The 18,566-nt window shown below is 36.4% G+C and overlaps 1 protein-coding gene across 1 annotated transcript in view; it reads right to left on the bottom strand.

The window, feature by feature from the left end:
* Positions 1-18,309, bottom strand: part of LOC309509533 (NACHT, LRR and PYD domains-containing protein 3-like) — a 643,973-nt gene extending 625,664 nt beyond the window's left edge. Inside the window, exon 1 of the mRNA XM_082184301.1 lies at positions 18,199-18,309. The gene's annotated coding sequence lies outside the window, so the exon portion shown is untranslated. The remainder of the gene's footprint in view (positions 1-18,198) is intronic.
* Between the last annotated feature and the right edge of the window lie 257 nt (positions 18,310-18,566).

Raw genomic sequence — 18,566 nt, 5'->3', positions numbered from 1 at the left:
AAACGTCAAAAGAGATATTGTCGACAGATATTTTCAACTAATAACGCCTGCAATAACGCGGTTTAACCATTGGGACGCTGTAGTGCAAGGCTGTATTGCAGCTGATGCAATAGAAGATGGCGGCTGAAGCTTTTAATGGTGCTGCTTTATTTAATATAGATTTGTGAGGCCAAGATGGCGGCGGTGTAGGTGGTAGTGTTTCTTTGCTCTTCAGGGAAATAAAGGTGAAGTGGTGATATAACCTATTAATCGGACTGGTGATAATGTGAAAAAATACGTGAAAACGTTATATGATTCTGATTTGACATCTTTATGCATGGGAAAAAGAGGCAAGAAGAAAGTTAAACAAGTTTGGCTTGACACCATGTCTTCCGACGCATCTGGCTCAACTGATCAATTTGAGAATTCAGCATCAGCCTCGAGTAGTGCTGGATTTAAACTTAAGAAAGATACCGAATCACAGTGGTTTGACACATGTCCAAATTTCGACAATGAGGTTGTTGTCACATCCCTCTCGGATACTCCTCAGAGGCCAGCTGCTAAAAAAACTAAACGCGCAGAATCTAACGTTAGTGGAAACGGGAATGAGAATGTCTTGGTGGCTATTCGTGAGCTTGATTCTAAATTAGACAAAACGTTCCAGAAGATTTCGGCGATTGAAACTACCACCGAGGCAACTTCCAAACAAGTCAAAGTCTAACAGCGACGGTACAACAGCTTATTTTGGATGTTGGCGTGCATAAAGAGGCTCTCGATCATATGGAATCTGAGGTCCACGCTCTGAGAAAGGAAAACAAATCACTGAAAGCAAGTGTACAGGAGTGTAGACTGTAACAATAACGACTCGGGGTAAATTTGAATTAGCTCAAGAATATAGGGAATTTTGGAAATATTAATAATTATAACTCATGGTCATAATTCATAAGTCGCATGTACATTTATTTGATCAATTATCGAGATTACCTTAATATGTAACTGGTAATAATCATCAGTTATTCGTCCAGCGAATAAATGTAAGATTATCTCAGTTAAGAAAGGGGTATCCCTTTACAAACTCCAAGAAAGTTTTATTTTCTGGCCACGAACATCAAACTTTCTGAGTTTATTAATTAAAACTAATCAATGTAGTTTACAATATCGAGCTTTGTAGCTTAGATCTTTTAGTTTCATTGACTTTATAAAGTGGGTTTTCAAACACAGAGACAATTAAAAGTATAAATGGGTTTATTAATAAAATGACTAATAAACTACAATATAAACGTACGTAAAAATGCAAACAGTAAAACAGACAACATTTAACCAAACAAAACAGAAAACATCGCGTGGTCAGAATAAATGAAATGAATAAAGGAAAGAAAGAAAGAAAGAGAAGAGAAAAGAGATAGAGGGTAACTTAATTCACAGACCTAAGAACGGGACACCTGAAATCAGCGTTTAGAGTTTTCAGCGGTTAAGTTTCTGTGCTCTTTCAGTGTGGTGCGCGTGTCCGGCTGGTTTGCGTCTAGCTTCGTCTTCCGGGTCGTTTCGCAAGACGATGTAAAGGCTCACTTGAATTTTACGTTACCGAGAAAATTCAGATTCGTCTCCCGGGATGGGAGAGGCTGGAAATCTTAGTTGCAAAGACCGGCAGCTACGACTCGAACATGGGTTTGTTCGATGGAGAAGGCCAGGGCCTCCTTCAGATGTTCCTTGGAGAAACGCTGCGCGTGGAGGAGAAGGTCCGAAGAGAGGATGAGTTGAGAGGATGAGAGAGAGAGGAAACTGAAGGTTTGGACTTTTATCAGTGTCGCATGTGCCGTCCCCTCCTTCGTGTAGGACGAATCAGCTGTCGAGATTTTTCGAGCGGGAAGATTCCTTTGTCCGGTTAGAAACGCCCACTCGAATGAGTCATGATTGACTTTAACTTGAGAGGATTTTCTCCAGACATATGAACTTATAAAACAATGCGCATCACTGAATTCTGCTATCGGAATTCAGCTCCGTTAGCTGGAGAGGATTACAGAGATATCAAAAATAGAATATAGGCGTTGTAGCAATGCAAAGATACATTATTATGCATTTGTATAGGCATTTGCAGTTCTATTAATGTTACAAATAGGACATGTATGCTTTCCTATGGTTTACACACACCTCTTAACACACAAATTTATATATTTAGTACATTTAAGAGTGACTTTATGGGTAAAAGTCCTTTTCTGTAGGGGGTTTCTGTTTCAAAGTCCAGAGTGTGTTTGTGTGTGGGTTGGTGGTCAACTTTTATGACCTGCCAATGAGATCGGATTACGGGATGCGATTCTACTGGGAGAACATTCTTCAGAAATACATTTCAGAGCCAAACACTCGAAGATCATAACTATATGATAAAAACAACATTAATCACACATGCATACAGGAAGTTCAGATACAAGTCTGAGTTACATACATTAAAGGATGCTGGTGTGTGTGTGTGTGTGTGTGTGTGTGTCATGAGTGCCTGCGTTGGAATGTCATGAGGCTGTAAAGTCACAGGGAGTCCATGCTGAAATGGGGGTTTTAGAGGGTATTCTCCCAAACAGGGTTCCCTATGTGAATCGAATGTCCCTCTGGGGAGCCACAAAGATGCCATTTTGACCGTTCAAGCAGACTCAGAGGCGCCATGAACAAACTCGTTGTCTAAGGAGACAACGAAGGATGTGTTGGGAGATCAGGATCTACTAATTTGAGCAGCATGTGACCGCATGTCATAGTCATTGTCGTTACAAGACGTTACAGTTGGCGATGGTTTCTAAAGTTGCACGGCGTTGCGGAAAAAGACAATGAGGATGTCCGAAGTGTGGTCCTCAACATCTTAGGGAAGATTGCTCCTGGAGTCGGAGACGGGCTACAGGACAGTGTCGATGTCGTTCATCGTCTGGGTCCGAAGCGGACGGATGGAAAGACCAGATCGATCATAATTCTCTTCTCACAGCGCCGCATTCGTGACATCATTTGGAGTGCTGCTAAAGGTTGCAAGTTTCTAACTGACAATAAACTGCGTCTCTCGGAGCCGCTGTCTCCTGAAGATAGAGCAGCGCGGGATAAGCTGTGGCCTCTTGTGAAGAAGGCAAGGGAGGAGGGCAAGAAGGCAACCATTTGCTTTGATTGATGGGAAACAAATCTTCTATGCTGATGTCGTGTAAGCCAAGCTGCTGCTCGCACTGGTTACTTTTCTCATGCAAAAATCGAAAAGATGAAACTTGACGACTAACAATATAAACTGTGCAAAAACTTTTAAGTTGTGCACAAATAGGAACTAGTTTTGTTCTTCTTTAATTATTGTTACCTTTACTATTAATCTCCTTATTTGTTTATCACCTCGATAACATGTGCTTTGGTTATTATCCACCTCTCCCTTTACATTCTGGTAGCTAGTCTAAAGAAAGTAACTTTGTTGTTTTTTCTCATTTTGTTTAGGGGTTTTTGTTATGGAATATTTGTTTAACTCCTTGTCGGTTGTAACTTTAAATGTTAGAGGTTTGCGGGACAATCTGAAAAGAAAAGCAATTTTTTTGTTTTGTAAAAGAAGTGCAGCTGATCTTATCTTTCTTCAAGAAATTCATTCAGGGGAAACAGATGTTAAATTTTGGAGAACGTAATGGGGAAGCTCAATTTTCTTTAGCCATGGCAGCAGCCACTCGGCTGGGACTGCTATAATGTTACATAGATTTAAAGGGACTGTATTAGAAACTGTATGTTCTGATGAAGGCAGATGGGTTTGTGCTGTAATTAAACAAGATAACGCCACCTTTATAGCTTGTTGTGTATATGGACACAACTCTCGTGCATCCAATAGAGTAATGTTCTCTCATCTAGTGGACAAGCTTAAAAAGTGACACAAAAAATATAATAATGTTTATTTTATTTTGGGGGGAGATTTTAATGAATGTATGGACGATCACCTGGATAGATACCCCCCTAGACTTGATAGCAGGATGAATAATGATCTAATTTTTTCCCTGTGCTCCGATCTCTCTCTTACTGATGCATGGCGGTTCTTTAATCCTTCTACAAAAGATTTTACCTGGTCCAATAGAAGTTTCTCTCTTAGATCTAGGATTTACTTTTTTCTAATTTCATCTTCTATCCTTAAATATGTAAAAGATGTTTCTCATGTCACTGCCCCCTTATCGGATCATAAATTAGTTGCAATAAAATTGAGTGACATCAATGATAACCCGAGAATGAGGGGCTATTGGAAACTTAATAATACCTTGTTACAAGACAAACAATTTAATAATAGTATCATCAATCTTACCAAAGAATTATTTACTGGATCAACCAGAGATTATAAAAAAAAAACTGGGAGTTCTTTAAATATAAAGCTAGATATATTGCAGTTAAAAGAAGTAAGGAACTTAAAAATATTAAACATAAAACCGATTCAGAGTTGGTTAATAGACTTAATGTTTTACTAGCTAAAGATAAGATTACAGAAGAAGAAGATATGGAAATAAAAAAAATTAAATCTGGAATTCGACAGAGCTTATTTAGAGATGGCCAAAGGTGCATATATTAGATCTCGAGCGAAATGGCTTGAGGAGGGGGAGAAGAATTCTAACTATTTTTTTGCCCTGGAAAAAAGAAACGGTCAGAGGAAAGCTCTTTCAGCGCTTAACATCGATGGAGTTACCTCTAAAGACCCTAAAGAAATATCAGAATGTGTTAGCAAATTTTACAGCAATCTTTATACATCTGAATTTAACTATGACAGCTGTGAAAAATGTATTAATACAATTAAACACCGTATACCAATTATTGATCGTGAGTTTAGTCGAATTTGTGACGCTGATTTGTCAATAGAGGAAATTAATCAAGCTCTGCACTCAATGAAAATAGGTAAATCCCCTGGTATTGACGGGCTTTCAGTAGAATTCTATCTTCACTTTTGGGAGTTTATTAAATTGCCTTTATTTCATATGTATAAGGAATGCATCAGTCAGGGAGAGATGACCTCTACAATGAAACAGGGAGTTATATCCCTTATACCCAAGTCAAGCAAGGGCCCTTTATTAATTGACAATTGGCGGCCTATTACTCTTTTAACATTAGATTATAAAATGTTAGCCTCTGTTTATGCTAAAAGATTACGTACTGGTCAAAATAACATTTCAGAATCTCAGTCGGGCTTCATGAAAGGCCGTCACATATCTAATAATATAAGGTTAGTATTAGATATGCTAGATTACTCTAATTTAATTCACTCAGACGGTCTCATACTTTTTCTTGATTTTCAAAAAGCTTTTGATTCCTTAGAACACAAATTTCTTTTTCGCATTCTAGAGTTATTTGGATTCGGTAAATCATTTATTGATACTGTAACCATGTTTTATAGAGATATTAACAGCTCAGTGATCGTTAACTTTGATACATCCAAAAGGTTTGACATCCATCGTGGAGTCAGACAGGGCTGTCCAATCTCCCCGTTTTTATTTCTTTTAGCCACTGAACTACTTTGTCTAAGGATTAACCAAAATGAAAGTTTGACAGGAATCTCTATATTTGATCGAGAGTTTAAAATTGCACAGTTAGCGGACGACACCACACTATTCTTGGAGGATAAAAAACAGTTACCTAATGCTCTGGAATTGGTGGAACAATTTTCTTGTGCTTCGGGTCTAAAACTTAATATTTCGAAATTATCTCAATTCATGATATAGATGAGACATCATTGGAGGGGATCCCTGTTAAAAACTGTGTAAAATATCTAGGTATCCATATCACTAAAAATCCAGTTACCAGACATCTTTTAAACTTTTCTGATAAAATGACAAAAACTAAAAACGTCTTTAACATCTGGCTTCAGAGAGATCTTTCATTATACGGTAGAGTCCTTTTATCTAAGGTGGAAGGGCTCTCTCGCTTTGTATACCCTGCTCTTTCTTTGTTTATCAATGATAAAGCTATAAGGGAAATTAACAAAATATTTTTGGATTTTATTTGGAAAAATAAGCCTCACAAATTGAAAAAATAAGTACTTTATCCGGCTTTACACTTGGGCGAGAGATTTTTTAGATCGAAAATGCAACAACAGACATATTCGCTCAATTTTTCAAATGAAGAGAAAAGTTACTCCAAGGGGGAAATTCTATTGGGGATCCCTTGTAACAAATGTAATTAGGAGAAAGGCCTGGCTTTTGCCTAGTAAATTTTGTGTATCCAACAAAGTTAAGGAAATTAATTATAAAATCCTTCATAAAATCTATCCTGTTAACTCTTCCATTTCTAAATATTCTGATATTGATGAGACTTGCTCTTTTTGTGGTTTTGTTGAGGAAACTGTCCCCCATTTATTTTGTGAGTGTAATGTAACCAATCGATTTTGGGCTAATTTAAGTGCTTTTGTTTTTGGCCCTACAAATGTGACCCATCACCTTCATTCTTAAAGAGATTATCTTTTATTATGAAAACCCAAAGCGGATGTCCCTTGAACATGTTGTTAAATTCCTTATCTTATATGCAAAATTCTTCATCCATAAGCAAAAATGGCTTAAGTCTCCTTTGAGCTTCCCTCTTTTTCTTGCTGACCTTAATTATTTTATTTCTTCCCTTAGACTTATAAATAACAAAAAAAGTGAAAAAATTTTTATGCATTATGATGATTTATTCAAAGATATGACTTAACCTTGTTGTTATGCTTTTCTTTTCTTTTTTTGTATGTATAATTACATAATGTGCTTCATGCAAATCCAGGATATTTATGTTTTTTTTTTTTCTCCTCGTTTCATTGTTTGTTCATTGTAAGAGATACAACCTTGCTTCACTTCCCTGAGCTTGTAATTATGTGTAAGTTCTGCGATAAAAAAAAAAAGAGAGAGAGTCGACGGACAGAAAAAAAAAAGAAAAAAAAGAAAAAAATATATAGATTTGTTCACATGCAGCTGATTTATTTTTGTTTATTTGTACATTTTACTCATATTTAATGGAGCAAAGTCAGACGTGGACAGTAGTCAATCGATATATTGATCTCGTAATGTGTATGCGTAAGACGTCGGTTTCACAAATTTGCGTTTACATGGAGAAAATGAAAATGGCATATTTGATGTTTTGATATTTTGAAATGTAATTTATTTTATCACTTAAAAAAATATTGAATATTGAATCAAATTTTATTTATAGCAAGTTAGCAACCCAGTAAGATGTTTATTCCTCTCCCACAGGAGTTCAGAGGTAAAAATCACTATGATAGTCAAAGCACAATTTAGACATCAGAAGAAGTTCATAAAAATCCCAGAGGCTTGCTTTGATATATTTATAGCAGAATGTAAGTAATGAAGTCGTTATTAATAATTATGTGTATATATTCATTACCGGTCAAAAGTTTTAGATCGGTACGATTTTTAATGTTTTTAAAAGAAGTCTCTTCTGCTCACCAAGGCTGCATTTATTTGATAAAAAATAAATAAAAAAACATTAATATTGTGAAATTATATGACAATGTAAAATTATTGTTTTCTATGTAATATATAGTAAAGTGTAATTCATTCCTGTGATCAAAGCTGAATTTTCAGCATCATTACTCCAGTCTTCAGTGTCTGATCCTTCAGAAATCATTCTAATATGATGATTTGATGCTCAAACATTCATTACCTATTATTTTCAATGTTGAAAACAGTTGTGTACAATTTTTTTCTCAGAATTATTTGATGAATAGAAAGTTCAAAAGAACAGTATTTATTTAAAATAGAATATTTTCTAATATTATAAATGTCTTTACTGTAACGTTTGAACAATTTAACTCACCCTTGATGAATAAAATTATTGATTTATGTTATTTATTTTCCCCCCAAAAATAAAATGTAAATTATTACTGACCCCAAACTATTGAACGGTAGTGTTTAATGTTACAAAAGCTTTCCGTTTCAGATAAATGCTGTTCTTTTGAACTTTCTTTTAAAAAAAATCCTGAAATAAAAATGTAAAAAACTGTTTTTAACACTGATAATAACCAGAAATGTTTGGTGTGCATCAAATCATCATATTAGAATATTTTCTGAAGGATCATGTGACACTGAAGACTGGAGTAATGATGCTAAAAATTCAGCGATCACAGGAATAAATTACACTATTACTGTATATTACACAGAAAATAACTGGTTTAAATTGTAATAATATTTCACAATATTATTATTATTCTTTTTTATTTTTTTATATAGCTATCCTTATGTGTCAAATTGTGAATAAAGCATTGCCTAAATTTGATAAAACTTTTGTTGTGCAGTGAAAGAGAAGTTCTCAATTCCGGAAGATCTTGCAGTTACAGATGACACTGGCACAGAGGTGGATAAAGATGTGTTTCCTGATCTAATGACCACCAGTGGGTTGGTTTTTTGTCATAAATGAATTGAATGACATTGGTGAGTGATAACAGGAGCTATTGAATGATATCAAATCCCAATATCTGAATGAATGCTGGTAGTGTTTAATATGTACAGTATTTTAAATGTTGTAGCTAGTGTTGATGATGTGTGGATAAATGTATTCCAAATATGTCTATTAACCTAGTTTGAACATTAACAGGACCTTCCACACCTCAATCTTCAGTCAGCTTGGATACAGATACACTGTCTCTAACTTCAAAAAGCAGTGAGGACAGTGACTGGTTTAGTCCAAAACGATTTAGGAAGGATGATAATGAGGCTTCTCAAAGCTTACAGGCCAGAGATGTGAGTCCCAGTAGCCTTACACAGACATTGGGGGATTTACTTATCATAACCTTGAGCTTTACATGCTAAAAGTTTAATTAAGATTATATTTTTTTTTATACACAATAGTAATTTTCCAGTTCAGGACCATCGTTCAGGGCATTTAAATATTCCTGCATTTTCTACTCTCTTATTACATGGCTCTGTGGAACATTTGATTCTGATTGGTCAATTGACCCCATTTACTTCGTTAGCGCACATTACTAGTCTTTTGGTGAACAGTTAATCTGTGCAAATACATATATATATATATATATTTTTTTTTTTTTTTGTCATGGTAATTGAGAGATGGAGGGCAGGTGAGCTAAAGTAAAACCCCTTCATATTTTAAATTTTCAAGAACCCACCGCTTCATGTCCTGATCAGCCTGTCGGAGTTTATTCTGCTATAACAACTGGCTGGATGCATTTCATCCCTTACATAATTGGTTAATGTTCCTCTTTTTATAGTTGATAAAAGAAATTCTACACACAAGACCAGGTGGAGCAAATGTGCTGAAGGAGTATGAAGATACAGGGACAATTAGCGATGACATGAGAAAACTGATGGTGAACATCTTGGTTGCACACGTGATTGAGACAGAAGGGTAATTATCAAAATTTAATAGTCTTGGGTTATTTAATTTGTTAGTGATTAAATTGTGAACTATATTAGTTGGGTGCTACAAATTTTAAGTAATAAGCTGTTGATTGTTCTGAAAATAAGAGTAGTTTAGTTATATATTTTTAAACAATTCTCATCATTGTGAAGTAACATTGAGTGTTTCCATTTTTCAGGAGAGTCCCACATCGACTTACCAAACAGAACTATGGTTTGGGAATTATCACCTTGTTTCCCTCACTCAGAGATCCCCAAGGGAGGACTGGATATGTAAGTCATAATGTGAGATTAGAACATTCAGTATTTTTGTGATCATTTAGAAATGTCTTTCTAAGAAGTTGTCATTTTCGATGGAGGGTTACAATTTTGAGTTTTAATTTGTGTCATTTCATAAGGAACATTTTTATTATGGCCAAAAAAACACTGGGTTCTTGTCATGGTGCCTCAAAACAGTACAACGGGGGACAAAACCTTCTGCAAATAAGGATGATCCAACAACAGAGGAAAAGGGAGGCCCTTTGCTTGACAGACAGCTGTGTCACCGTGAAGATCAGCTAGATAATGACCAAAGTTTAGAGGCTATCTCCTTGATGAATCATACAAGTGACCGTGAGGTCATCATGCAGAAGATGAGGACCACGTCTGAATATAGACAGCACCTTATCCATGATCCAGAGAAATCCACCACCATTCTCTCAGTTTTTCCTCGATTCCTGGATACTAAAGGATTGGTATGGATTTTGTCTTTCCTTTTTTTTGACCAAATTGAAATGCTAGTTTCAGAGAATTGTCAAATAGTCTGCTTTGTTGAAAACACATTTAGCTTGTTAAGAAATGTAATATTTTATGGTAATTTCTTTACATGTTTTCTGCAAACTGCTTCAGATTCTTCAGGACTTCACGCTCCTCTTTGGGTCAGAATCTGCTTCCAGACTTTTTGAAAGGTGGCCAACTGTCTTCAAAGCAAAGGTTATCAGGCTAGCAGAAACCTTGACTTCCACTCCACTGCTGAAAAGATTACGGTCATCTGCCAAAGAGAAAAGGGAGGAACAGGATTCCCCAGGTAGAGTTGTACAGAACTAACTTGCAATGGTTTAAAATCTGCTTAACTTAGTTATTGTAGTGTAGACATTTAACATATGTTTTGTGTTTTTCAGAATGGGACAGTGACCTATCATCCTTCCTTCTACTTCTGCATCTCTTGTCACCCCAGGCTTCAGGAAGAAGAAAAAACCCACAAGATCAGTATTTCTCAGGCTGTTGACCACATGGTGGTATTTCAAAAAGTAGGTTATTGGTGACAAAATACAAGGGCTATAAGCGTTATACTTAGATTTGCTCCGTTAATTTCTCCATCTTATAATTCACTATTAGATGAACTGTAAATGGGGGTAAATATAGTAAGTTATCTAAATGTAAATGATCTAAACCAGAGATGTTCACAAGTCTTTAAGCTGAAGTCCGAGTCGAGTCTCAAGTCATTTCATGGCTTACAAAAAATAAATAAAAAATGTCATGCTTAAAAATCACCTTTAACAGCTAGTTGGTGCATATACAGTTTTCTTCTGGAGTGTCTCTTGTTCTGTACAATGTTCAATCAAGCTAAAAAAAGACTAAAATTTATGCTAACTGATAGGGGTGTGACGAGATCTCGCGAGATTAAAACGCGATGAGATTTCTCGTCGAGGTGAAACTTTAGGCTTGTTTGAGATGCGACTTGCCTCGCCTGAAATGTATGCGAGAGTAGGCGGCTGCAGTGAGAGGAGGAGTGAAAAAAGAGCAGGCAAGCCGGACAGTTCGCTCTTCACGCAGTGGATCTGACACCTGTGAGATCAAAGATGGATATCGCGGGATTCACGGGATTCACGCTCGTGCACAGTGTTGCTAATAAACTGGATGGAATTTAAGTTCTGTTGCTTTTATATGAAAATAAATATAATTAACAAGACACCCATAAGTAGCCTACTTATTTAATTCCATTCCAAATACATGTTTATCAATCTTTTTTTTCTTTAATACTGACATGTGTTTTTATTTTATTTTTTTATTATAAAAATTACATTGCATAACCCATAGAGATCGCACTGTCAGATAGTTTGGGAATATTCACACATAACGTATACACATAAAACATGATATCAGAGTTTTAAAATCAAACATTTTAAAAGAGAACAATACATCACGGTTGTTTAAACCAATGATCATTAAGCTGTGTCGTCAGTAAGTCGTTTCCCATCATGCTTTTGATCAGCGCAGTCAGTGGAGAGCAACTGCGCTCGACTGCAGAATCCGACACGTGCGGATTGCGCTCGCGAGAGTTTTTTGACATACGTCAGCATGACATCAGAGCAAGGCGGACCGCACTCGGACACATTTCTAACCGGCATGCATCTAGCGCTGATCACCGGTGATCGATTCTGCGCAGATTTTGCTCATCTCAAACAAGCCTATTGTCTCGTGAGTTGTTGTGATGTCAGTGATGGAGCGTGAGGGTGAAATTAGTATTGAAGATGCCCCTGCCACTTTTAAATCATTTGTGTGCTGGGCCAATCACACACACACTCCGCGTACACACACACACACACTCACTGTCCCTCGCTCACTCACTCACTCGCGCACACACACACACACACGCTCACTCACTGTTGCTCGCACTCTCACTCACTCGCGCACACTCACTCTCGCTCGCATTCAACCCGTCGTGGAGGACCGTTAAAATTAAACATGCTAGTCTTTCTGTCGTGATGTCCTGAAGCATCGCAGACGCGTAGGTTATCGCCCACTATGACACACTATACGAAATGAAACGATCGAATCTTGCGTCCCGACGCCCGTTGTCCGAATCTCCACGAAACGGATCGTGCCAAAATCGTGCTAAAATAGTGTAATCTGAACCAGGCAGGTAATAAACATTTGACCTATCATGCAAAGAACCTATTAAAGCACTAAGACATGGGAACAGTATAGCTAACATTCACATATCCTACATCGCAATATTAAACAATGTTATCGCACATCGCAGCTTTTCCTCATATCGTGCAGCCCTGCCCAAAGGTCTCAACTGCTGCCAGAAATCGTCGACATGCTTATATTCTTGAAAAAGAACATTACCATAATCTTAGGCTGTTCTGTGTAGTTCATTTATCTCTTTTTTTTTCCATGCTTGAAGAAAAAAATTTGTTTCTGTTTGAACTTGTAGTTTTGAGAAAGCAGTACTTTGATTATGGATACACACTTACGGTTTGCATTTAAAGTGTTATTTCAGTTATTTATATTTATTTTATTTATACTGTTTTATTTTTTTATGTTCGATTTGTGGAAAGGAGTTAGAGTTCTCATGTGAAATCGTACAGGGGAGAAGCCAGACGGTAGAGTTTATAGCAAAACATTTTGCAGTGTTTGCATGTCCTTTACTGCATAGAATTAATTAAAATAGAAGTAAAATAACATTCATTACAAGTTGATTTCAAAATGCACCTAAATTGTTTTGCATTTTGTGATTTTCAGTCGAATAAAAGACTATTTTCCATTCATATATTTCATCATTGAGGATTTCTTAAATTGTGTAAAAATCTCGTCGTCTTGTTCTCGTGAACCCAATCTCGTGTCTCGTCTCGTCTCGTGGAGTAAGCGTCTCGTCACACCCCTACTAACTGATAAACCTGCACTTGTTTGTCATTACTATTAATCAAATTTGTGTTTTTGTTTGTTTGTTTTCTTCATTCAGGCATGCCGGAGTATACAGGAACATCTTGAGGCGGAAGAGAATCGTCAACCATACATTCTTGCCACAGGGAGCAGCAAGGAAACTATCAGTCAGTTCTTCATTGTGGTTGATAAAAAGCTCATCCCCTGTCAAGAATCCTCTTCACTTGCAGCCATTGATGAACTCTTCAAGGTCCATTTTGTTTGTTTGATCTTCCACTCAAAAATATGTACACTTTTCTCCAGACTACAATCTACGGAATTGATGTTGGCACCACAAGTGAGAGCCCAAGGGTAAAGGAGCTCAGAGCTAAGTTATTGAATGATGTTTAGATGCTACATCTGTAAAACGCTGCTTGCTACAACAGTAAAATTAATTCGGCACCTTAAACTTGTACATGGTTTGTATCCTGGCAAGAAATTTGAGCTGGTTTGTGCTCAGGATGGTTGTTGCTTGCAATTTAAAAGTTATGCAGGTTTTAAAAAACATTTAACTAGATTTCATTTTAGTGGTGTAGCATCAAACAGTGAGAATGTATCACTACAAAATCAACAAGCTCCAAATCCCGGTGAAGCAGCATCACTTGTTGTGTCTAACACAGAGCAAAGTTCAGATAATGATGCAAGTTTGCATGAATGTTCTTCTGTTTCAAGGGATTGTTCCAAAGAAATGTGTGCATCCATAATAGCTAAATTGCAGGGTAACGGTGTTGCAAACAGTGTTATTATGTCAGTTGTTGAAAGCATGGAGGATTTTGTCACTGATTTCCATACAAGTTTAAGGGAAAACATTTTAAATGTTGTGCCTGTTGACAGCACAAGTAGAAGTTCAGTTGAAGATGTTTTTAATAGTTTTCATAATCCATTTTCTAATTTTAATACCGATACAAAATGGAGAAAATATTTCAGTGAGAAATGGGGGGTTGTTGAACCTGCTGAAATACACTTAGGTGTCAGATACGATACAAGAAAGAATAAGATCTCTGGAATGTATGAACAGATTCCAGTTAATGACACTTTCATATATATCCCTCTTCTGAAGACTCTTGAATTCATTTTTAGGAATAATGAGGTGTGTAATCTTATTCAAGAGATACGGCAAAGTGACACGTATCGAGATTTGTGTGACGGACAGTATTACAAAAACCATCCTTTGTACTCCATCCATAGCAATGCCCTTCAGATCCAAATTTACTACGATGATTTCGAAACGGCAAACCCATTAGGATCTCAACATGGGATTCATAAACTTGGCTGTTAATATTTTGTGCTTCGTAACCTGCCAGCTAGTGTTGTCACGGTACCAAAATTTCAGTATTCGGTACCGATACCAGTGAAAATCCACGGTTCTCGGTACCAAAGCTTAATTTAGATTAAATGTACATAATTATATTAAAGTGTATATCACAAAGATGGAAACTGTAGTATTAAAAACACTTTACAATAAGATTCCATTTGTTAGATAACATTAGATAAAATGACCTAACAAAAAAAAACAATAGTTATATACTGTCGCAATTATTCTCCTTTAGGGGTTAATTTAAAAATACATTTTTAAAATCAAAAGTTAACATTATTTCTGTTAACATTATTTAATGCACAATGAATGAAGTGAACAAACATGACCAATCAAGTGTTTTGTATTAAATAACATTCACAAACATTAATTAATGTTGTAAAAATATATTGTTTTTTATATAACGCATTAAGTGATGTTAATGAGATAAAATATGTTTTATTTGACTTGACTATACTTTTATTTAATCCAAAACTGTATTCATATTTAACTTTAAAAGGGCTTTTTAAACCTGCTAAGAGTTATCCAGCCAAGAATAAGACTAGAACTACTTTTCTGACGGACTGATATTAATGACGGCTTTTTATTTCTCATCTCCATAAATATATCTAGTAGTAAAGCTAATGCAAGGGCTAGAAATCAATTAATAGGCCTATGTCACACTTCCTCGTCGTCATGGAGAGCGCAGTTCGCACAAGCGTTTGTACTCCCGTGGCGTCTGTCGTTGCTATGCATCCATGAACGCACATGGAAAAGTGAGCGCGCCGCTTCTATTATGAGCGCGCTTGCCGCGCGCCATTTGAAATAACGTATCTGCACGCGCAAAAACATCAGCACCACATCAGCAGCAGCACCGCCGATCGCCATCAGCGCTTTTATGAAGAGGACCAACTGCACGCGCTTCGGGCATGCACGCGCATCAAATACCGGGTTTGAGAAAACCTGGTACCGTGACGTTTAAAAAAAAATTAGTACCGACTTGGTACCGAAGTACCGGGTCTTTTGACAACACTACTGCCAGCACACATAAATTCTTCCTTAATGAACATGCATCTAATTTCTTTGTTCCATTCTGAGGATGGAAAAAAGTATGGCATGGACAAAATACTTGGCCCATTGATTGATGATGTGAAAATACTTGAGCAGGAGGGAATGAAGGTGTCATTTTCTGAGGAGCCCATCTTTGGTACTATTGCGCAATTTACCGGCGATAACCTTGGTCTAAATGGTATTCTTGGTTACGTTGAATCTTTTTCTGCGAAACATTACTGCAGACTGTGCCTCACTGACAAGGTGTTAGCACAGGAAGTATTTAGTGAGGATGATCCGCGGGTGATATTGCGTAGCAGAAACCTAAATGAGGAACATTATAAGTATCTAGCTGACAACCCTAATGAAAACTCCTGTTATGGTATTAAAAGAAATTCTGTACTCAATACCTTGACTTACTTTAATGTATCAGACAACTTTGTGCTGGATATTATGCATGATATCCTGGAGGGAGTTGCACAGTATGAAGTGAAACTGCTTTTTGAATACATGAGTTGCAATCTAATTTCTTGCGATTCCATTCCTCAAAGATTGTATGCCTTCAACTATGGCTATTTGGACAAAAAGAAATCACCCAACCAAGGTTAACCTTCAACAAGCTGGAAACAGCATTGGACTCAACGCAAGTCAGACATTGTGTCTCATTAGGAACATCCCTCTCATATTTGGAGATGTAGTCCCAGAAGGGGATAAGCACTGGCATTTGATGTTGCTCCTCTTACATATTGTTAACATTATATTTTCTCCTTGCATCTCTGAAGGAATGACAATATTTTTGAAGCATCTGATAGTGGAGCATCATCGATTGTTCAAGGAGTTGTACCCTTCTAGGAATCTGATTCCAAAGCACCACCTAATGATTCACTACCCTGAATGCATCAGGCAAATTGGCCCATTAATTCATGTATTCAGTCAAACATGGCGAGTCTGCTTTTAGCTATTATGCCAGCCACAGCTGGAACCAGCTTCCAGAAGAGATCAGATGTGCTCCTACAGTGGTCACATTCAAATCCAGACTCAAAACACTTCTGTTTAGCTGTGCATTTACTGAATGAGCACTGTGCCGCTGTTCGTCCGACTGTTTGTACTGTACTGTATTTTACACTATTTTTCTAAACTGTTTTAATTATTCTTATTTCTTTTAATTATTTTAATTTCTCCTATGTCAGCAGGGCATTTAGCCCGAAACTGTAAATGCCCACTCAGAAGGTGATAATGTGAAAGTGATTAATGTGGGTTTGAAAGTAGAACAGTATTTAAATGACGATATTAAAGTTTTCGTCTGAGAAAGAATGTGAACGCAGTGCTAAAGTGCTAAAGAAAGTGGAAAGAACGTGTGAGTAAATGAGGGAGAAAAGAAAGTTAAAGGAAAGTTGATAGATGGAAGTCGTAAGAAGATTGAAGGTTAAAAGAAGGTTGAAAGATTTAAGTCTTAAGGGAATCCTTTGAAAGAAAGATCTATAATAAATATTCTTTTTTATTTTTTAAAAGTACTGTATTTTATTTTATTTTTCTAAACTGTTTTAATTATTCTTATTTCCTTTCATTATTTTAATTTCTTCTATGTAAAGCACTTTGAATTGCCATTGTGTATGAAATGTGCTATATAAATAAACTTGCCTTGCCTTGCCTTGCCTATGGACTATGAGGTATGAAGCAAAACACAGGTTTTTTTAAGAAAAATCTGAAAAATTTCAAAAACCTGACCAAATCACTTGCCAAAAAACACCAGCTAGCCATTGCCTATCACTGGGAGCACTGTACTATCAAAGGTATTGAGTCTGGCCCTGTTTCAAAAGAATTGTTGTCCGACCTTGAAAACGGTGATTTTATTTCTGAGCAGCTCCACATTGATCTCTCAAGTGAATTAACGGTCCCACCGTGGGTTAAGTGTCATGGTACGGAGTATCGTAGTGGTCTTGTTGTGTGCTTAGACTTGGTTGATGATGCACCTGTCTTTGGAAAAATTGTTAACATTTTTATTATGGATGGAATTTTTTTTTTGCCATCATGTATGGAATCAGAGTTTGTTGAACATCTTCATGCTTTCAGTGTTTTTGCACAAGAGAACAGTCTTGTGCTCAAAAAACCTGACGAATTGTTTTACCACAAGCCGTTTGATTTACAAATGTCCTATGGAAATGAGAGTCTATTTTACATCGTTTTGGACTGTTATTTGTAAAAAAAATAAAAAATAAAAAAATGTATTCATGTAATTTAAAGTACTGGCTAGATGTATTGGTGCTCTGTGCTGGAATAAAGTTTTGAAAGAGTAATACAGAGTGATGTGTTTATTTCAAAGTGAATTTATTCTTTTCAGATTAAATAATTGTTAGTTTATTTTACAGTTCTTTAAAGTAGGTAATGCAAAACCCTAATAAGAAAAACTGGTAACTCCTTTAGTGTTGTTTTTTATTTGTAAATAGGTGTTCCATCAACACCAGGATGGTGTAAAATTTGACTCCTATAAGGTTGAGAAGATTGTCATTTCCATTTTTTTAAAGTGTTAGGTCAACACCAGAACAGTGTAGAAGTTTAACTCTGCCAGTGTTTGCTACAAAGCTGCACCCAGCTCTGTAACAGTGTTGTTGTTCTCTGCATTGGTGTTAAAATTTTACTCTCTTAGTGTTCATATTGTTACACTGTGTCGGTGTTGCGAGAGGCAACACTCTTGAAAGTGTTGAACTAACACTTTGTGGGTGGTTCCCATATATACACTTTCAAAGTGTTGAAATTAACTCTATTGGTGTTGATTTCCGGATTTCAAATTTACTGTGATCAAATTATGTACTACATATTACAGCATTGTTTCAATACAAGACATACCAATGGACTCGCGCACATTTCTGTCTTCTTTGGGCACCAGATGTTCCTTCCTCACCCGAAACAAAGGACTTATTCGATTAGCTTGCGTTGATATAGGACTGGTCTTCCTTCTCTGCTGTAAAACAAGAAAGTCTCGACTTACTCTATGTGCAATAACTATTGTTCTTGAAACATAAATTAAGACAGTTATAAATAAGTTAATTTACCATACGATTCAGGAGAGAACATTTGATGAGTAAATACTGATTGCAATATTCTAAAAAATAAATAAGCAAACTTAAGAACAATTCAAATTCCCTAACAAAGGGGTTTATATAAACTGATATTCTAATATAAGTAAGAAGAATTTAATAGCAGGGACTGTATCA

This window comes from Leuciscus leuciscus (assembly GCF_965113295.1).
Source record: "Leuciscus leuciscus genome assembly, chromosome: 11".
Lineage (NCBI taxonomy): Eukaryota > Metazoa > Chordata > Actinopteri > Cypriniformes > Leuciscidae > Leuciscus > Leuciscus leuciscus.
Note: the sequence above shows the minus strand (reverse complement) of the source record. Positions and strands in the feature narration are given on the sequence as shown.